This window comes from Carassius gibelio, chromosome B22 (assembly GCF_023724105.1).
Source record: "Carassius gibelio isolate Cgi1373 ecotype wild population from Czech Republic chromosome B22, carGib1.2-hapl.c, whole genome shotgun sequence".
In the NCBI taxonomy this organism is placed as follows: Eukaryota; Metazoa; Chordata; class Actinopteri; order Cypriniformes; family Cyprinidae; genus Carassius; species Carassius gibelio.
In genome coordinates, this window is record NC_068417.1 from 39,835,702 (window position 1) to 39,853,988 (window position 18,287).

The 18,287-nt window shown below is 40.7% G+C and overlaps 21 non-coding genes and 14 pseudogenes across 21 annotated transcripts; all 35 read left to right on the plus strand.

Annotated features, from left to right (window-relative positions):
* Window positions 1–33: 33 nt before the first annotated feature.
* On the plus strand, window positions 34–152 carry LOC128006956 (uncharacterized; annotated as a pseudogene).
* A 507-nt stretch (window positions 153–659) lies between these two features.
* LOC128007253 (uncharacterized) lies at window positions 660–778 on the plus strand (annotated as a pseudogene).
* A 507-nt stretch (window positions 779–1,285) lies between these two features.
* Window positions 1,286–1,404, plus strand: LOC128007159 (uncharacterized; annotated as a pseudogene).
* A 221-nt stretch (window positions 1,405–1,625) lies between these two features.
* Window positions 1,626–1,744, plus strand: LOC128006049 (5S ribosomal RNA). Its single transcript, XR_008178683.1, has one exon. It is a non-coding gene; the product is annotated as a 5S ribosomal RNA (ribosomal RNA).
* A 505-nt stretch (window positions 1,745–2,249) lies between these two features.
* On the plus strand, window positions 2,250–2,368 carry LOC128006957 (uncharacterized; annotated as a pseudogene).
* Window positions 2,369–2,876: 508 nt separating this feature from the next.
* Window positions 2,877–2,995, plus strand: LOC128006050 (5S ribosomal RNA). Its single transcript, XR_008178684.1, has one exon. It is a non-coding gene; the product is annotated as a 5S ribosomal RNA (ribosomal RNA).
* A 514-nt stretch (window positions 2,996–3,509) lies between these two features.
* On the plus strand, window positions 3,510–3,628 carry LOC128004383 (5S ribosomal RNA). The gene has a single exon (XR_008177074.1). It is a non-coding gene; the product is annotated as a 5S ribosomal RNA (ribosomal RNA).
* A 366-nt stretch (window positions 3,629–3,994) lies between these two features.
* Window positions 3,995–4,113, plus strand: LOC128000256 (5S ribosomal RNA). Its single transcript, XR_008173044.1, has one exon. It is a non-coding gene; the product is annotated as a 5S ribosomal RNA (ribosomal RNA).
* A 374-nt stretch (window positions 4,114–4,487) lies between these two features.
* LOC128006051 (5S ribosomal RNA) lies at window positions 4,488–4,606 on the plus strand. The gene has a single exon (XR_008178685.1). It is a non-coding gene; the product is annotated as a 5S ribosomal RNA (ribosomal RNA).
* Window positions 4,607–5,115: 509 nt separating this feature from the next.
* Window positions 5,116–5,234, plus strand: LOC128004908 (5S ribosomal RNA). Its single transcript, XR_008177581.1, has one exon. It is a non-coding gene; the product is annotated as a 5S ribosomal RNA (ribosomal RNA).
* A 221-nt stretch (window positions 5,235–5,455) lies between these two features.
* LOC128005964 (5S ribosomal RNA) lies at window positions 5,456–5,574 on the plus strand. The gene has a single exon (XR_008178601.1). It is a non-coding gene; the product is annotated as a 5S ribosomal RNA (ribosomal RNA).
* Window positions 5,575–6,080: 506 nt separating this feature from the next.
* LOC128007026 (uncharacterized) lies at window positions 6,081–6,199 on the plus strand (annotated as a pseudogene).
* Window positions 6,200–6,575: 376 nt separating this feature from the next.
* On the plus strand, window positions 6,576–6,694 carry LOC128005965 (5S ribosomal RNA). Its single transcript, XR_008178602.1, has one exon. It is a non-coding gene; the product is annotated as a 5S ribosomal RNA (ribosomal RNA).
* Window positions 6,695–7,017: 323 nt separating this feature from the next.
* LOC128007420 (uncharacterized) lies at window positions 7,018–7,135 on the plus strand (annotated as a pseudogene).
* A 512-nt stretch (window positions 7,136–7,647) lies between these two features.
* On the plus strand, window positions 7,648–7,766 carry LOC128007241 (uncharacterized; annotated as a pseudogene).
* A 506-nt stretch (window positions 7,767–8,272) lies between these two features.
* On the plus strand, window positions 8,273–8,391 carry LOC128006958 (uncharacterized; annotated as a pseudogene).
* Window positions 8,392–8,768: 377 nt separating this feature from the next.
* LOC128007161 (uncharacterized) lies at window positions 8,769–8,887 on the plus strand (annotated as a pseudogene).
* A 221-nt stretch (window positions 8,888–9,108) lies between these two features.
* Window positions 9,109–9,227, plus strand: LOC128006053 (5S ribosomal RNA). The gene has a single exon (XR_008178686.1). It is a non-coding gene; the product is annotated as a 5S ribosomal RNA (ribosomal RNA).
* Window positions 9,228–9,739: 512 nt separating this feature from the next.
* Window positions 9,740–9,858, plus strand: LOC128007242 (uncharacterized; annotated as a pseudogene).
* A 507-nt stretch (window positions 9,859–10,365) lies between these two features.
* Window positions 10,366–10,484, plus strand: LOC128007162 (uncharacterized; annotated as a pseudogene).
* A 221-nt stretch (window positions 10,485–10,705) lies between these two features.
* LOC128006054 (5S ribosomal RNA) lies at window positions 10,706–10,824 on the plus strand. The gene has a single exon (XR_008178687.1). It is a non-coding gene; the product is annotated as a 5S ribosomal RNA (ribosomal RNA).
* A 525-nt stretch (window positions 10,825–11,349) lies between these two features.
* Window positions 11,350–11,468, plus strand: LOC128007027 (uncharacterized; annotated as a pseudogene).
* A 379-nt stretch (window positions 11,469–11,847) lies between these two features.
* On the plus strand, window positions 11,848–11,966 carry LOC128000257 (5S ribosomal RNA). The gene has a single exon (XR_008173045.1). It is a non-coding gene; the product is annotated as a 5S ribosomal RNA (ribosomal RNA).
* A 374-nt stretch (window positions 11,967–12,340) lies between these two features.
* On the plus strand, window positions 12,341–12,459 carry LOC128006055 (5S ribosomal RNA). The gene has a single exon (XR_008178688.1). It is a non-coding gene; the product is annotated as a 5S ribosomal RNA (ribosomal RNA).
* A 508-nt stretch (window positions 12,460–12,967) lies between these two features.
* Window positions 12,968–13,086, plus strand: LOC128004909 (5S ribosomal RNA). The gene has a single exon (XR_008177582.1). It is a non-coding gene; the product is annotated as a 5S ribosomal RNA (ribosomal RNA).
* Window positions 13,087–13,307: 221 nt separating this feature from the next.
* Window positions 13,308–13,426, plus strand: LOC128005966 (5S ribosomal RNA). Its single transcript, XR_008178603.1, has one exon. It is a non-coding gene; the product is annotated as a 5S ribosomal RNA (ribosomal RNA).
* A 512-nt stretch (window positions 13,427–13,938) lies between these two features.
* Window positions 13,939–14,057, plus strand: LOC128004910 (5S ribosomal RNA). The gene has a single exon (XR_008177583.1). It is a non-coding gene; the product is annotated as a 5S ribosomal RNA (ribosomal RNA).
* A 221-nt stretch (window positions 14,058–14,278) lies between these two features.
* LOC128006258 (5S ribosomal RNA) lies at window positions 14,279–14,397 on the plus strand. Its single transcript, XR_008178886.1, has one exon. It is a non-coding gene; the product is annotated as a 5S ribosomal RNA (ribosomal RNA).
* Window positions 14,398–14,618: 221 nt separating this feature from the next.
* Window positions 14,619–14,737, plus strand: LOC128005572 (5S ribosomal RNA). Its single transcript, XR_008178213.1, has one exon. It is a non-coding gene; the product is annotated as a 5S ribosomal RNA (ribosomal RNA).
* Window positions 14,738–15,242: 505 nt separating this feature from the next.
* On the plus strand, window positions 15,243–15,361 carry LOC128007028 (uncharacterized; annotated as a pseudogene).
* A 376-nt stretch (window positions 15,362–15,737) lies between these two features.
* LOC128005967 (5S ribosomal RNA) lies at window positions 15,738–15,856 on the plus strand. Its single transcript, XR_008178604.1, has one exon. It is a non-coding gene; the product is annotated as a 5S ribosomal RNA (ribosomal RNA).
* Window positions 15,857–16,368: 512 nt separating this feature from the next.
* Window positions 16,369–16,487, plus strand: LOC128006056 (5S ribosomal RNA). Its single transcript, XR_008178689.1, has one exon. It is a non-coding gene; the product is annotated as a 5S ribosomal RNA (ribosomal RNA).
* Window positions 16,488–16,997: 510 nt separating this feature from the next.
* LOC128004911 (5S ribosomal RNA) lies at window positions 16,998–17,116 on the plus strand. The gene has a single exon (XR_008177584.1). It is a non-coding gene; the product is annotated as a 5S ribosomal RNA (ribosomal RNA).
* Window positions 17,117–17,337: 221 nt separating this feature from the next.
* LOC128005968 (5S ribosomal RNA) lies at window positions 17,338–17,456 on the plus strand. The gene has a single exon (XR_008178605.1). It is a non-coding gene; the product is annotated as a 5S ribosomal RNA (ribosomal RNA).
* Window positions 17,457–17,961: 505 nt separating this feature from the next.
* LOC128007030 (uncharacterized) lies at window positions 17,962–18,080 on the plus strand (annotated as a pseudogene).
* The last annotated feature ends 207 nt before the right edge of the window (window positions 18,081–18,287 follow it).

Below are 18,287 nucleotides of genomic sequence, written 5' to 3' on the forward strand. Positions count from 1 at the left end.
TCTTTAAATAGCCCTCTCTTTGCAGCAGTCTTGGCTTACGGTCATACCAACCTGGCTATGCCCCATCTCGTCTGATCTCGGAAGCTAAGCAGGTTTGGGCCTTGTTGGTACTGGGATGGGAGACCGCCTCGGAATAACAGGTGCTGTAAGCTTTTTGGACATTTTTCACTTAGTATATAATCATTTTGCCAAAAAATAGAGTCAAAGCCCTGATCTCTGAATCTTAGCAGGTTTAGGTCTGGTTAGTACTTGGATTGGAGACCGCCTGGGAATACCAGGTGCTGTAAGCTTTTTGGACATTTTTCACTTAGTATATAATAATTTTGCCAAAAAATATAGTCAATGCCCGACCTCTGAATATTAGCAGGTTCGGGCATGGTTTACTTCATGGATGGGAGACTGCCTGGGAATACCAGGTGCTTTAATCTTTTGGAAAATTTCACAAATTATATAATAATCTTTCATTAAAAAAAAAAAAAAAAAAAAGTCAATGCCCGATCTCTGAATCTTAGCAGGTTTAGGTCTGGTTAGTACTTTGATGAGAGACTGCCTAGGAATACCAGGTGGTTTAAGATTTTGGGTTTTCTTTCCTACTTATATAATGTACTGGTGATTAGATTGGTCGGTCTTTAAATAGCCCTCTCTTTGCAGCAGTCTTTGCTTACGTTCATACCAACCTGGCTATGCCCCATCTCGTCTGATCTCGGAAGCTAAGCAGGTTTGGGCCTTGTTGGTACTGGGATGGGAGACCGCCTCGGAATAACAGGTGCTGTAAGCTTTTTGGACATTTTTCACTTAGTATATAATCATTTTGCCAAAAAATAGAGTCAAAGCCCTGATCTCTGAATCTTAGCAGGTTTAGGTCTGGTTAGTACTTGGATTGGAGACCGCCTGGGAATACCAGGTGCTGTAAGCTTTTTGGACATTTTTCACTTAGTATATAATAATTTTGCCAAAAAATATAGTCAATGCCCGACCTCTGAATATTAGCAGGTTCGGGCATGGTTTACTTCATGGATGGGAGACTGCCTGGGAATACCAGGTGCTTTAATCTTTTGGAAAATTTCACAAATTATATAATAATCTTTCATTAAAAAAAAAAAAAAAAAAAAGTCAATGCCCGATCTCTGAATCTTAGCAGGTTTAGGTCTGGTTAGTACTTTGATGAGAGACTGCCTAGGAATACCAGGTGGTTTAAGATTTTGGGTTTTCTTTCCTACTTATATAATGTACTGGTGATTAGATTGGTCGGTCTTTAAATAGCCCTCTCTTTGCAGCAGTCTTTGCTTACGTTCATACCAACCTGGCTATGCCCCATCTCGTCTGATCTCGGAAGCTAAGCAGGTTTGGGCCTGGTTGGTACTTGGATGGTAGACCGCCTCGGAATAACAGGTGCTGTAAGCTTTTTGGAAATTTTTCACTTAGTATATAATAATTTTGCCAAAAAATAGAGTCAATGCCCGATCTCTTAATCTTAGCAGGTTTAGGTCTGGTTAGTACTTTGATGAGAGACTGCCTAGGAATACCAGGTGCTTTAAGCTTTCGGGTTTTCTTTCCTACTTATATAATGTACTTGTGATTAGATTGGTCGGTCTTTAAATAGCCCTCTCTTTGCAGCAGTCTTGGCTTACGGTCATACCAACCTGGCTATGCCCCATCTCGTCTGATCTCGGAAGCTAAGCAGGTTTGGGCCTGGTTGGTACTTGGATGGGAGACCGCCTCGGAATACCAGGTGCTGTAAGCTTTTTGGACATTTTTCACTTAGTATATAATAATTTTGCCAAAAAATAGAGTCAATGCCCTGATCTCTGAATCTTAGCAGGTTTAGGTCTGGTTAGTACTTGGATGGGAGACCGCCTCGGAATACCAGGCGCTGTAAGCTTTTTGGACATTTTTCACTTAGTATATAATAATTTTACCAAAAAATATAGTCAATGCCCGACCTCTGAATATTAGCAGGTTCGGGCATGGTTTACTTCATGGATGGGAGACTGCCTGGGAATACCAGGTGCTTTAATCTTTTGGAAAATTTTACGAATTATATAATAATCTTTCATTAAAAAAAAAAAAAAAAAAGTCAATGCCCGATCTCTGAATCTTAGCAGGTTTAGGTCTGGTTAGTACTTTGATGAGAGACTGCCTAGGAATACCAGGTGCTTTAAGCTTTTGGGTTTTCTTTCCTACCTATATAATGTACTGGTGATTAGATTGGTCGGTCTTTAAATAGCCCTCTCTTTGCAGCAGTCTTGGCTTACGGTCATACCAACCTGGCTATGCCCCATCTCGTCTGATCTCGGAAGCTAAGCAGGTTTGGGCCTTGTTGGTACTGGGATGGGAGACCGCCTCGGAATAACAGGTGCTGTAAGCTTTTTGGACATTTTTCACTTAGTATATAATCATTTTGCCAAAAAATAGAGTCAAAGCCCTGATCTCTGAATCTTAGCAGGTTTAGGTCTGGTTAGTACTTGGATTGGAGACCGCCTGGGAATACCAGGTGCTGTAAGCTTTTTGGACATTTTTCACTTAGTATATAATAATTTTGCCAAAAAATATAGTCAATGCCCGACCTCTGAATATTAGCAGGTTCGGGCATGGTTTACTTCATGGATGGGAGACTGCCTGGGAATACCAGGTGCTTTAATCTTTTGGAAAATTTCACAAATTATATAATAATCTTTCATTAAAAAAAAAAAAAAAAAAAAAGTCAATGCCCGATCTCTGAATCTTAGCAGGTTTAAGTCTGGTTAGTACTTTGATGAGAGACTGCCTAGGAACACCAGGTGCTTTAAGCTTTCGGGTTTTCTTTCCTACTTATATAATGTACTGGTGATTAGATTGGTCGGTCTTTAAATAGCCCTCTCTTTGCAGCAGTCTTGGCTTACGGTCATACCAACCTGGCTATGCCCCATCTCGTCTGATCTCGGAAGCTAAGCAGGTTTGGGCCTGGTTGGTACTTGGATGGGAGACCGCCTCGGAATACCAGGTGCTGTAAGCTTTTTGGACATTTTTCACTTAGTATATAATAATTTTGCCAAAAAATAGAGTCAATGCCCTGATCTCTGAATCTTAGCAGGTTTAGGTCTGGTTAGTACTTGGATGGGAGACCGCCTCGGAATACCAGGCGCTGTAAGCTTTTTGGACATTTTTCACTTAGTATATAATAATTTTGCCAAAAAATATAGTCAATGCCCGACCTCTGAATATTAGCAGGTTCGGGCATGGTTTACTTCATGGATGGGAGACTGCCTGGGAATACCAGGTGCTTTAATCTTTTGGAAAATTTTACGAATTATATAATAATCTTTCATTAAAAAAAAAAAAAAAAAAAAAAAAAAAGTCAATGCCCGATCTCTGAATCTTAGCAGGTTTAGGTCTGGTTAGTACTTTGATGAGAGACTGCCTAGGAATACCAGGTGCTTTAAGCTTTTGGGTTTTCTTTCCTACTTATATAATGTACTGGCGATTAGATTGGCTGGTCTTTAAATAGCCCTCTCTTTGCAGCAGTCTTCGCTTACGGCCATACCAACCTGGCTATGCCCCAACTCGTCTGATCTCGGAAGCTAAGCAGGTTTGGGCCTGGTTAGTACTTGGATGGGAGACCTCCTGGGAATACCAGGTGCTGTAAGCTTTTTGGACATTTTTCACTTAGTATATAATTATTTTGTCAAATAATACAGTCAATGCCCGATCTCTGAATCTTAGCAGGTTTGGGCCTGGTTAGTACATGGATGGGAGACTGCCTGGGAATACCAGGTGCTTTAATCTTTTGGAAAATTTCACGAATTATATAATAATCTTTCATTAAAAAAAAAAAAAAAAAAGTCAATGCCCGATCTCTGAATCTTAGCATGTTTAGGTCTGGTTAGTACTTTGATGAGAGACTGCCTAGGAATACCAGGTGCTTTAAGCTTTTGGGTTTTCTTTCCTACTTATATAATGTACTGGCGATTAGATTGGCTGGTCTTTAAATAGTCCTCTCTTTGCAGCAGTCTTCGCTTACGGCCATACCAACCTGGCTATGCCCGATCTCGTCTGATCTCGGAAGCTAAGCAGGTTTTGGCCTGGTTAGTACTTGGATGGGAGACCGCCTGGGAATACCAGGTGCTGTAAGCTTTTTGGACATTTTTCACTTAGTATATAATAATTTTGCCAAAAAATATAGTCAATGCCCGAACTCTGAATATTAGCAGGTTCGGGCATGGTTTACTTCATGGATGGGAGACTGCCTGGGAATACCAGGTGCTTTAATCTTTTGGAAAATTTCACGAATTATATAATAATCTTTCATTAAAAAAAACAAACACAAAAAAAAAAGTCAATGCCCGATCTCTGAATCTTAGCAGGTTTAGGTCTGGTTAGTACTTTGATGAGAGACTGCCTAGGAATACCAGGTGTTTTAAGCTTTTGGGTTTTCTTTCCTACTTATATAATGTACTGGTGATTAGATTGGTCGGTCTTTAAATAGCCCTCTCTTTGCAGCAGTCTTGGCTTACGGTCATACCAACCTGGCTATGCCCCATCTCGTCTGATCTCGGAAGCTAAGCAGGTTTGGGCCTGGTTGGTACTTGGATGGGAGACCGCCTCGGAATACCAGGTGCTGTAAGCTTTTTGGATATTTCACTTAGTATATAATAATTTTGCCAAAAAATAGAGTCAATGCCCTGATCTCTGAATCTTAGCAGGTTTAGGTCTGGTTAGTACTTGGATTGGAGACCGCCTGGGAATACCAGGTGCTGTAAGCTTTTTGGACATTTTTCACTTAGTATAGAATAATTTTGCCAAAAAATATAGTCAATGCCCGACCTCTGAATATTAGCAGGTTCGGGCATGGTTTACTTCATGGATGGGAGACTGCCTGGGAATACCAGGTGCTTTAATCTTTTGGAAAATTTCACGAATTATATAATAATCTTTCATTAAAAAAAACAAACACAAAAAAAAAGTCAATACCCGATCTCTGAATCTTAGCAGGTTTACGTCTGGTTAGTACTTTAATGAGAGACTGCCTAGGAATACCAGGTGCTTTAAGCTTTTGGGTTTTCTTTCCTACTTATATAGTGTACTGGTGATTAGATTGGTCGGTCTTTAAATAGCCCTCTCTTTGCAGCAGTCTTGGCTTACGGCCATACCAACCTGGCTATGCCCCATCTCGTCTGATCTCGGAAGCTAAGCAGGTTTGGGCCTGGTTAGTACTTGGATGGGAGACCGCATGGGAATACCAGGTGCTGTAAACTTTTTGGACATTTTTCACTTAGTATATAATAATTTTGTCAAATAATAGAGTCAATGCCCGATCTCTGAATCTTAGCAGGTTTGGGCCTGGTTAGTACATGGATGGGAGACTGCCTGGGAATACCAGGTGCTTTAATCTTTTGGGTTTTCTTTCCTACCTATATAATGTACTGGTGATTAGATTGGTCGGTCTTTAAATAGCCCTCTCTTTGCAGCAGTCTTGGCTTACGGTCATACCAACCTGGCTATGCCCCATCTCGTCTGATCTTGGAAGCTAAGCAGGTTTGGGCCTGGTTGGTACTTGGATGGGAGACCGCCTCGGAATACCAGGTGCTGTAAGCTTTTTGGACATTTTTCACTTAGTATATAATAATTTTGCCAAAAAATAGAGTCAAAGCCCTGATCTCTGAATCTTAGCAGGTTTAGGTCTGGTTAGTACTTGGATTGGAGACCTCCTGGGAATACAAGGTGCTGTAAGCTTTTTGGACATTTTTCACTTAGTATATAATAATTTAGCCAAAAAATATAGTCAATGCCCGACCTCTGAATATTAGCAGGTTCGGGCATGGTTTACTTCATGGATGGGAGACTGCCTGGGAATACCAGGTGCTTTAATCTTTTGGAAAATTTCACTAATTATATAATAATCTTTCATTAAAAAAAAAAAAAAAAAGAGTCAATGCCCGATCTCTGAATCTTAGCAGGTTTAGGTCTGGTTAGTACTTTGATGAGAGACTGCCTAGGAATACCAGGTGCTTTAAGCTTTTGGGTTTTCTTTCCTACCTATATAATGTACTGGTGATTAGATTGGTCGGTCTTTAAATAGCCCTCTCTTTGCAGCAGTCTTGGCTTACGGTCATACCAACCTGGCTATGCCCCATCTCGTCTGATCTCGGAAGCTAAGCAGGTTTGGGCCTTGTTGGTACTTGGATGGGAGACCGCCTCGGAATAACAGGTGCTGTAAGCTTTTTGGACATTTTTCACTTAGTATATAATCATTTTGCCAAAAAATATAGTCAATGCCCGACCTCTGAATATTAGCAGTTTCGGGCATGGTTTACTTCATGGATGGGAGACTGCCTGGGAATACCAGGTGCTTTAATCTTTTGGAAAATTTCACGAATTATATAATAATCTTTCATAAAAAAAAAATAAATAAAAAAAAAAAAAGTCAACGCCCGATCTCTGAATCTTAGCAGGTTTAGGTCTGGTTAGTACTTTGATGAGAGACTGCCTAGGAATACCAGGTGCTTTAAGCTTTTGGGTTTTCTTTCCTACTTATATAATGTACTGGTGATTAGATTGGTCGGTCTTTAAATAGCCCTCTCTTTGCAGCAGTCTTGGCTTACGGTCATACCAACCTGGCTATGCCCCATCTCGTCTGATCTTGGAAGCTAAGCAGGTTTGGGCCTGGTTGGTACTTGGATGGGAGACCGCCTCGGAATACCAGGTGCTGTAAGCTTTTTGGACATTTTTCACTTAGTATATAATAATTTTGCCAAAAAATAGAGTCAAAGCCCTGATCTCTGAATCTTAGCAGGTTTAGGTCTGGTTAGTACTTTGATGAGAGACTGCCTAGGAATACCAGGTGCTTTAAGCTTTTGGGTTTTCTTTCCTACCTATATAATGTACTGGTGATTAGATTGGTCGGTCTTTAAATAGCCCTCTCTTTGCAGCAGTCTTGGCTTACGGTCATACCAACCTGGCTATGCCCCATCTCGTCTGATCTCGGAAGCTAAGCAGGTTTGGGCCTTGTTGGTACTGGGATGGGAGACCGCCTCGGAATAACAGGTCATACCAACCTGGCTATGCCCCATCTCGTCTGATCTCGGAAGCTAAGCAGGTTTGGGCCTGGTTGGTACTTGGATGGGAGACCGCCTCGGAATACCAGGTGCTGTAAGCTTTTTGGACATTTTTCACTTAGTATATAATAATTTTGCCAAAAAATAGAGTCAATGCCCTGATCTCTGAATCTTAGCAGGTTTAGGTCTGGTTAGTACTTGGATGGGAGACCGCCTCGGAATACCAGGCGCTGTAAGCTTTTTGGACATTTTTCACTTAGTATATAATAATTTTACCAAAAAATATAGTCAATGCCCGACCTCTGAATATTAGCAGGTTCGGGCATGGTTTACTTCATGGATGGGAGACTGCCTGGGAATACCAGGTGCTTTAATCTTTTGGAAAATTTCACGAATTATATAATAATCTTTCATTAAAAAAAAAAAAAAAAAAAAAAAAAGTCAATGCCCGATCTCTGAATCTTAGCAGGTTTAGGTCTGGTTAGTACTTTGATGAGAGACTGCCTAGGAATACCAGGTGCTTTAAGCTTTTGGGTTTTCTTTCCTACCTATATAATGTACTGGTGATTAGATTGGTCAGTCTTTAAATAGCCCTCTCTTTGCAGCAGTCTTGGCTTATGGTCATACCAACCTGGCTATGCCCCATCTCGTCTGAATTTGGAAGCTAAGCAGGTTTGGGCCTTGTTGGTACTGGGATGGGAGACCGCCTCGGAATAACAGGTGCTGTAAGCTTTTTGGACATTTTTCACTTAGTATATAATCATTTTGCCAAAAAATAGAGTCAAAGCCCTGATCTCTGAATCTTAGCAGGTTTAGGTCTGGTTAGTACTTGGATTGGAGACCGCCTGGGAATACCAGGTGCTGTAAGCTTTTTGGACATTTTTCACTTAGTATATAATAATTTTGCCAAAAAATATAGTCAATGCCCGACCTCTGAATATTAGCAGGTTCGGGCATGGTTTACTTCATGGATGGGAGACTGCCTGGGAATACCAGGTGCTTTAATCTTTTGGAAAATTTCACAAATTATATAATAATCTTTCATTAAAAAAAAAAAAAAAAAAAGTCAATGCCCGATCTCTGTATCTTAGCAGGTTTAGGTCTGGTTAGTACTTTGATGAGAGACTGCCTAGGAATACCAGGTGCTTTAAGCTTTTGGGTTTTCTTTCCTACCTATATAATGTACTGGTGATTAGATTGGTCGGTCTTTAAATAGCCCTCTCTTTGCAGCAGTCTTGGCTTACGGTCATACCAACCTGGCTATGCCCCATCTCGTCTGATCTCGGAAGCTAAGCAGGTTTGGGCCTTGTTGGTACTGGGATGGGAGACCGCCTCGGAATAACAGGTGCTGTAAGCTTTTTGGACATTTTTCACTTAGTATATAATCATTTTGCCAAAAAATATAGTCAATGCCCGACCTCTGAATATTAGCAGGTTCGGGCATGGTTTACTTCATGGATGGGAGACTGCCTGGGAATACCAGGTGCTTTAATCTTTTGGAAAATTTCACGAATTATATAATAATCTTTCATTAAAAAAAAAAAAAAAAAAAAAAAAAAAAGTCAATGCCCGATCTCTGAATCTTAGCAGGTTTAGGTCTGGTTAGTACTTTGATGAGAGACTGCCTAGGAATACCAGGTGGTTTAAGATTTTGGGTTTTCTTTCCTACTTATATAATGTACTGGTGATTAGATTGGTCGGTCTTTAAATAGCCCTCTCTTTGCAGCAGTCTTTGCTTACGTTCATACCAACCTGGCTATGCCCCATCTCGTCTGATCTCGGAAGCTAAGCAGGTTTGGGCCTGGTTGGTACTTGGATGGTAGACCGCCTCGGAATAACAGGTGCTGTAAGCTTTTTGGAAATTTTTCACTTAGTATATAATAATTTTGCCAAAAAATAGAGTCAATGCCCGATCTCTTAATCTTAGCAGGTTTAGGTCTGGTTAGTACTTTGATGAGAGACTGCCTAGGAATACCAGGTGCTTTAAGCTTTCGGGTTTTCTTTCCTACTTATATAATGTACTTGTGATTAGATTGGTCGGTCTTTAAATAGCCCTCTCTTTGCAGCAGTCTTGGCTTACGGTCATACCAACCTGGCTATGCCCCATCTCGTCTGATCTCGGAAGCTAAGCAGGTTTGGGCCTGGTTGGTACTTGGATGGGAGACCGCCTCGGAATACCAGGTGCTGTAAGCTTTTTGGACATTTTTCACTTAGTATATAATAATTTTGCCAAAAAATAGAGTCAATGCCCTGATCTCTGAATCTTAGCAGGTTTAGGTCTGGTTAGTACTTGGATGGGAGACCGCCTCGGAATACCAGGCGCTGTAAGCTTTTTGGACATTTTTCACTTAGTATATAATAATTTTACCAAAAAATATAGTCAATGCCCGACCTCTGAATATTAGCAGGTTCGGGCATGGTTTACTTCATGGATGGGAGACTGCCTGGGAATACCAGGTGCTTTAATCTTTTGGAAAATTTCACGAATTATATAATAATCTTTCATTAAAAAAAAAAAAAAAAAAAAAAAAAGTCAATGCCCGATCTCTGAATCTTAGCAGGTTTAGGTCTGGTTAGTACTTTGATGAGAGACTGCCTAGGAATACCAGGTGCTTTAAGCTTTTGGGTTTTCTTTCCTACCTATATAATGTACTGGTGATTAGATTGGTCAGTCTTTAAATAGCCCTCTCTTTGCAGCAGTCTTGGCTTATGGTCATACCAACCTGGCTATGCCCCATCTCGTCTGAATTTGGAAGCTAAGCAGGTTTGGGCCTTGTTGGTACTGGGATGGGAGACCGCCTCGGAATAACAGGTGCTGTAAGCTTTTTGGACATTTTTCACTTAGTATATAATCATTTTGCCAAAAAATAGAGTCAAAGCCCTGATCTCTGAATCTTAGCAGGTTTAGGTCTGGTTAGTACTTGGATTGGAGACCGCCTGGGAATACCAGGTGCTGTAAGCTTTTTGGACATTTTTCACTTAGTATATAATAATTTTGCCAAAAAATATAGTCAATGCCCGACCTCTGAATATTAGCAGGTTCGGGCATGGTTTACTTCATGGATGGGAGACTGCCTGGGAATACCAGGTGCTTTAATCTTTTGGAAAATTTCACAAATTATATAATAATCTTTCATTAAAAAAAAAAAAAAAAAAAAGTCAATGCCCGATCTCTGTATCTTAGCAGGTTTAGGTCTGGTTAGTACTTTGATGAGAGACTGCCTAGGAATACCAGGTGGTTTAAGATTTTGGGTTTTCTTTCCTACTTATATAATGTACTGGTGATTAGATTGGTCGGTCTTTAAATAGCCCTCTCTTTGCAGCAGTCTTTGCTTACGTTCATACCAACCTGGCTATGCCCCATCTCGTCTGATCTCGGAAGCTAAGCAGGTTTGGGCCTGGTTGGTACTTGGATGGTAGACCGCCTCGGAATAACAGGTGCTGTAAGCTTTTTGGAAATTTTTCACTTAGTATATAATAATTTTGCCAAAAAATAGAGTCAATGCCCGATCTCTTAATCTTAGCAGGTTTAAGTCTGGTTAGTACTTTGATGAGAGACTGCCTAGGAATACCAGGTGCTTTAAGCTTTCGGGTTTTCTTTCCTACTTATATAATGTACTGGTGATTAGATTGGTCGGTCTTTAAATAGCCCTCTCTTTGCAGCAGTCTTGGCTTACGGTCATACCAACCTGGCTATGCCCCATCTCGTCTGATCTCGGAAGCTAAGCAGGTTTGGGCCTGGTTGGTACTTGGATGGGAGACCGCCTCGGAATACCAGGTGCTGTAAGCTTTTTGGACATTTTTCACTTAGTATATAATAATTTTGCCAAAAAATAGAGTCAATGCCCTGATCTCTGAATCTTAACAGGTTTAGGTCTGGTTAGTACTTGGATGGGAGACCGCCTCGGAATACCAGGCGCTGTAAGCTTTTTGGACATTTTTCACCTAGTATATAATAATTTTACCAAAAAATATAGTCAATGCCCGACCTCTGAATATTAGCAGGTTCGGGCATGGTTTACTTCATGGATGGGAGACTGCCTGGGAATACCAGGTGCTTTAATCTTTTGGAAAATTTTACGAATTATATAATAATCTTTCATTAAAAAAAAAAAAAAAAAAAAAAAAAAAAAAAAAAAAAAGTCAATGCCCGATCTCTGAATCTTAGCAGGTTTAGGTCTGGTTAGTACTTTGATGAGAGACTGCCTAGGAATACCAGGTGCTTTAAGCTTTTGGGTTTTCTTTCCTACCTATATAATGTACTGGTGATTAGATTGGTCGGTCTTTAAATAGCCCTCTCTTTGCAGCAGTCTTGGCTTACGGTCATACCAACCTGGCTATGCCCCATCTCGTCTGATCTCGGAAGCTAAGCAGGTTTGGGCCTTGTTGGTACTTGGATGGGAGACCGCCTCGGAATAACAGGTGCTGTAAGCTTTTTGGACATTTTTCACTTAGTATATAATCATTTTGCCAAAAAATATAGTCAATGCCCGACCTCTGAATATTAGCAGTTTCGGGCATGGTTTACTTCATGGATGGAGACTGCCTGGGAATACCTACCAGGTGCTTTAATCTTTTGGAAAATTTCACGAATTATATAATAATCTTTCATTAAAAAAAAAAAAAAAAAAAAAAAAAAAGTCAATGCCCGATCTCTGAATCTTAGCAGGTTTAGGTCTGGTTAGTACTTTGATGAGAGACTGCCTAGGAATACCAGGTGCTTTAAGCTTTTGGGTTTTCTTTCCTACTTATATAATGTACTGGCGATTAGATTGGCTGGTCTTTAAATAGTCCTCTCTTTGCAGCAGTCTTCGCTTACGGCCATACCAACCTGGCTATGCCCGATCTCGTCTGATCTCGGAAGCTAAGCAGGTTTTGGCCTGGTTAGTACTTGGATGGGAGACCGCCTGGGAATACCAGGTGCTGTAAGCTTTTTGGACATTTTTCACTTAGTATATAATAATTTTGCCAAAAAATATAGTCAATGCCCGAACTCTGAATATTAGCAGGTTCGGGCATGGTTTACTTCATGGATGGGAGACTGCCTGGGAATACCAGGTGCTTTAATCTTTTGGAAAATTTCACGAATTATATAATAATCTTTCATTAAAAAAAACAAACACAAAAAAAAAAGTCAATGCCCGATCTCTGAATCTTAGCAGGTTTAGGTCTGGTTAGTACTTTGATGAGAGACTGCCTAGGAATACCAGGTGTTTTAAGCTTTTGGGTTTTCTTTCCTACTTATATAATGTACTGGTGATTAGATTGGTCGGTCTTTAAATAGCCCTCTCTTTGCAGCAGTCTTGGCTTACGGTCATACCAACCTGGCTATGCCCCATCTCGTCTGATCTCGGAAGCTAAGCAGGTTTGGGCCTGGTTGGTACTTGGATGGGAGACCGCCTCGGAATACCAGGTGCTGTAAGCTTTTTGGATATTTCACTTAGTATATAATAATTTTGCCAAAAAATAGAGTCAATGCCCTGATCTCTGAATCTTAGCAGGTTTAGGTCTGGTTAGTACTTGGATTGGAGACCGCCTGGGAATACCAGGTGCTGTAAGCTTTTTGGACATTTTTCACTTAGTATAGAATAATTTTGCCAAAAAATATAGTCAATGCCCGACCTCTGAATATTAGCAGGTTCGGGCATGGTTTACTTCATGGATGGGAGACTGCCTGGGAATACCCGGTGCTTTAATCTTTTGGAAAATTTCACGAATTATATAATAATCTTTCATTAAAAAAACAAACACAAAAAAAAAGTCAATACCCGATCTCTGAATCTTAGCAGGTTTACGTCTGGTTAGTACTTTAATGAGAGACTGCCTAGGAATACCAGGTGCTTTAAGCTTTTGGGTTTTCTTTCCTACTTATATAGTGTACTGGTGATTAGATTGGTCGGTCTTTAAATAGCCCTCTCTTTGCAGCAGTCTTGGCTTACGGCCATACCAACCTGGCTATGCCCCATCTCGTCTGATCTCGGAAGCTAAGCAGGTTTGGGCCTGGTTAGTACTTGGATGGGAGACCGCATGGGAATACCAGGTGCTGTAAACTTTTTGGACATTTTTCACTTAGTATATAATAATTTTGACAAATAATAGAGTCAATGCCCGATCTCTGAATCTTAGCAGGTTTGGGCCTGGTTAGTACATGGATGGGAGACTGCCTGGGAATACCAGGTGCTTTAATCTTTTGGGTTTTCTTTCCTACCTATATAATGTACTGGTGATTAGATTGGTCGGTCTTTAAATAGCCCTCTCTTTGCAGCAGTCTTGGCTTACGGTCATACCAACCTGGCTATGCCCCATCTCGTCTGATCTTGGAAGCTAAGCAGGTTTGGGCCTGGTTGGTACTTGGATGGGAGACCGCCTCGGAATACCAGGTGCTGTAAGCTTTTTGGACATTTTTCACTTAGTATATAATAATTTTGCCAAAAAATAGAGTCAAAGCCCTGATCTCTGAATCTTAGCAGGTTTAGGTCTGGTTAGTACTTGGATTGGAGACCTCCTGGGAATACAAGGTGCTGTAAGCTTTTTGGACATTTTTCACTTAGTATATAATAATTTAGCCAAAAAATATAGTCAATGCCCGACCTCTGAATATTAGCAGGTTCGGGCATGGTTTACTTCATGGATGGGAGACTGCCTGGGAATACCAGGTGCTTTAATCTTTTGGAAAATTTCACGAATTATATAATAATCTTTCATTAAAAAAAACAAACACAAAAAAAAAAGTCAATGCCCGATCTCTGAATCTTAGCAGGTTTAGGTCTGGTTAGTACTTTAATGAGAGACTGCCTAGGAATACCAGGTGCTTTAAGCTTTTGGGTTTTCTTTCCTACTTATATAGTGTACTGGTGATTAGATTGGTCGGTCTTTAAATAGCCCTCTCTTTGCAGCAGTCTTGGCTTACGGCCATACCAACCTGGCTATGCCCCATCTCGTCTGATCTCGGAAGCTAAGCAGGTTTGGGCCTGGTTAGTACTTGGATGGGAGACCGCATGGGAATACCAGGTGCTGTAAACTTTTTGGACATTTTTCACTTAGTATATAATAATTTTGTCAAATAATAGAGTCAATGCCCGATCTCTGAATCTTAGCAGGTTTGGGCCTGGTTAGTACATGGATGGGAGACTGCCTGGGAATACCAGGTGCTTTAATCTTTTGGGTTTTCTTTCCTACCTATATAATGTACTGGTGATTAGATTGGTCGGTCTTTAAATAGCCCTCTCTTTGCAGCAGTCTTGGCTTACGGTCATACCAACCTGGCTATGCCCCATCTCGTCTGATCTTGGAAGCTAAGCAGGTTTGGGCCTGGTTGGTACTTGGATGGGAGACCGCATGGGAATACCAGGTGCTGTAAACTTTTTGGACATTTTTCACTTAGTATATAATAATTTTGTCAAATAATAGAGTCAATGCCCGATCTCTGAATCTTAGCAGGTTTGGGCCTGGTTAGTACATGGATGGGAGACTGCCTGGGATTACCAGGTGCTTTAATCTTTTGGGTTTTCTTTCCTACCTATATAATGTACTGGTGATTAGATTGGTCGGTCTTTAAATAGCCCTCTCTTTGCAGCAGTCTTGGCTTACGGCCATACCAACCTGGCTATGCCCCATCTCGTCTGATCTTGGAAGCTAAGCAGGTTTGGGCCTGGTTGGTACTTGGATGGGAGACCGCCTCGGAATACCAGGTGCTGTAAGCTTTTTGGACATTTTTCACTTAGTATATAATAATTTTGCCAAAAAATAGAGTCAAAGCCCTGATCTCTGAATCTTAGCAGGTTTAGGTCTGGTTAGTACTTGGATTGGAGACCGCCTGGGAATACCAGGTGCTGTAAGCTTTTTGGACATTTTTCACTTAGTATATAATAATTTAGCCAAAAAATATAGTCAATGCCCGACCTCTGAATATTAGCAGGTTCGGGCATGGTTTACTTCATGGATGGGAGACTGCCTGGGAATACCAGGTGCTTTAATCTTTTGGAAAATTTCACTAATTATATAATAATCTTTCATTAAAAAAAAAAAAAAAAGAGTCAATGCCCGATCTCTGAATCTTAGCAGGTTTAGGTCTGGTTAGTACTTTGATGAGAGACTGCCTAGGAATACCAGGTGCTTTAAGCTTTTGGGTTTTCTTTCCTACCTATATAATGTACTGGTGATTAGATTGGTCGGTCTTTAAATAGCCCTCTCTTTGCAGCAGTCTTGGCTTACGGTCATACCAACCTGGCTATGCCCCATCTCGTCTGATCTCGGAAGCTAAGCAGGTTTGGGCCTTGTTGGTACTTGGATGGGAGACCGCCTCGGAATAACAGGTGCTGTAAGCTTTTTGGACATTTTTCACTTAGTATATAATCATTTTGCCAAAAAATATAGTCAATGCCCGACCTCTGAATATTAGCAGTTTCGGGCATGGTTTACTTCATGGATGGGAGACTGCCTGGGAATACCAGGTGCTTTAATCTTTTGGAAAATTTCACGAATTATATAATAATCTTTCATAAAAAAAAAATAAATAAAAAAAAAAAAAGTCAATGCCCGATCTCTGAATCTTAGCAGGTTTAGGTCTGTTTAGTACTTTGATGAGAGACTGCCTAGGAATACCAGGTGCTTTAAGCTTTTGGGTTTTCTTTCCTACTTATATAATGTACTGGTGATTAGATTGGTCGGTCTTTAAATAGCCCTCTCTTTGCAGCAGTCTTGGCTTACGGTCATACCAACCTGGCTATGCCCCATCTCGTCTGATCTTGGAAGCTAAGCAGGTTTGGGCCTGGTTGGTACTTGGATGGGAGACCGCCTCGGAATACCAGGTGCTGTAAGCTTTTTGGACATTTTTCACTTAGTATATAATAATTTTGCCAAAAAATAGAGTCAAAGCCCTGATCTCTGAATCTTAGCAGGTTTAGGTCTGGTTAGTACTTGGATTGGAGACCGCCTGGGAATACCAGGTGCTGTAAGCTTTTTGGACATTTTTCACTTAGTATATAATAATTTTGCCAAAAAATATAGTCAATGCCCGACCTCTGAATATTAGCAGGTTCGGGCATGGTTTACTTCATGGATGGTAGACTGCCTGGGAATACCAGGTGCTTTAATCTTTTGGAAAATTTCACGAATTATATAATAATCTTTCATTAAAAAAAAACAAACACAAAAAAAAAGTCAATGCCTGATCTCTGAATCTTAGCAGGTTTAGGTCTGGTTAGTACTTTGATGAGAGACTGCCTAGGAATACCAGGTGCTTTAAGCTTTTGGGTTTTCTTTCCTACTTATATAATGTACTGGTGATTAGATTGGTCGGTCTTTAAATAGCCCTCTCTTTGCAGCAGTCTTGGCTTACGGTCATACCAACCTGGCTATGCCCCATCTCGTCTGATCTCGGAAGCTAAGCAGGTTTGGGCCTGGTTGGTACTTGGATGGGAGACCGCCTCGGAATACCAGGTGCTGTAAGCTTTTTGGATATTTCACTTAGTATATAATAATTTTGCCAAAAAATAGAGTCAATGCCCTGATCTCTGAATCTTAGCAGGTTTAGGTCTGGTTAGTACTTGGATTGGAGACCGCCTGGGAATACCAGGTGCTGTAAGCTTTTTGGACATTTTTCACTTAGTATAGAATAATTTTGCCAAAAAATATAGTCAATGCCCGACCTCTGAATATTAGCAGGTTCGGGCATGGTTTACTTCATGGATGGGAGACTGCCTGGGAATACCAGGTGCTTTAATCTTTTGGAAAATTTCACGAATTATATAATAATCTTTCATTAAAAAAAACAAACACAAAAAAAAAAGTCAATGCCCGATCTCTGAATCTTAGCAGGTTTAGGTCTGGTTAGTACTTTAATGAGAGACTGCCTAGGAATACCAGGTGCTTTAAGCTTTTGGGTTTTCTTTCCTACTTATATAGTGTACTGGTGATTAGATTGGTCGGTCTTTAAATAGCCCTCTCTTTGCAGCAGTCTTGGCTTACGGCCATACCAACCTGGCTATGCCCCATCTCGTCTGATCTCGGAAGCTAAGCAGGTTTGGGCCTGGTTAGTACTTGGATGGGAGACCGCATGGGAATACCAGGTGCTGTAAACTTTTTGGACATTTTTCACTTAGTATATAATAATTTTGTCAAATAATAGAGTCAATGCCCGATCTCTGAATCTTAGCAGGTTTGGGCCTGGTTAGTACATGGATGGGAGACTGCCTGGGAATACCAGGTGCTTTAATCTTTTGGGTTTTCTTTCCTACCTATATAATGTACTGGTGATTAGATTGGTCGGTCTTTAAATAGCCCTCTCTTTGCAGCAGTCTTGGCTTACGGTCATACCAACCTGGCTATGCCCCATCTCGTCTGATCTTGGAAGCTAAGCAGGTTTGGGCCTGGTTGGTACTTGGATGGGAGACCGCCTCGGAATACCAGGTGCTGTAAGCTTTTTGGACATATTTCACTTAGTATATAATAATTTTGCCAAAAAATAGAGTCAAAGCCCTGATCTCTGAATCTTAGCAGGTTTAGGTCTGGTTAGTACTTGGATTGGAGACCGCCTGGGAATACCAGGTGCTGTAAGCTTTTTGGACATTTTTCACTTAGTATATAATAATTTAGCCAAAAAATATAGTCAATGCCCGACCTCTGAATATTAGCAGGTTCGGGCATGGTTTACTTCATGGATGGGAGACTGCCTGGGAATACCAGGTGCTTTAATCTTTTGGAAAATTTCACTAATTATATAATAATCTTTCATTAAAAAAAAAAAAAAAAGAGTCAATGCCTGATCTCTGAATCTTAGCAGGTTTAGGTCTGGTTAGTACTTTGATGAGAGACTGCCTAGGAATACCAGGTGCTTTAAGCTTTTGGGTTTTCTTTCCTACCTATATAATGTACTGGTGATTAGATTGGTCGGTCTTTAAATAGCCCTCTCTTTGCAGCAGTCTTGGCTTACGGTCATACCAACCTGGCTATGCCCCATCTCGTCTGATCTCGGAAGCTAAGCAGGTTTGGGCCTTGTTGGTACTTGGATGGGAGACCGCCTCGGAATAACAGGTGCTGTAAGCTTTTTGGACATTTTTCACTTAGTATATAATCATTTTGCCAAAAAATATAGTCAATGCCGACCTCTGAATATTAGCAGTTTCGGGCATGGTTTACTTCATGGATGGGAGACTGCCTGGGAATACCAGGTGCTTTAATCTTTTGGAAAATTTCACGAATTATATAATAATCTTTCATTAAAAAAAACAAACACAAAAAAAAAGTCAATGC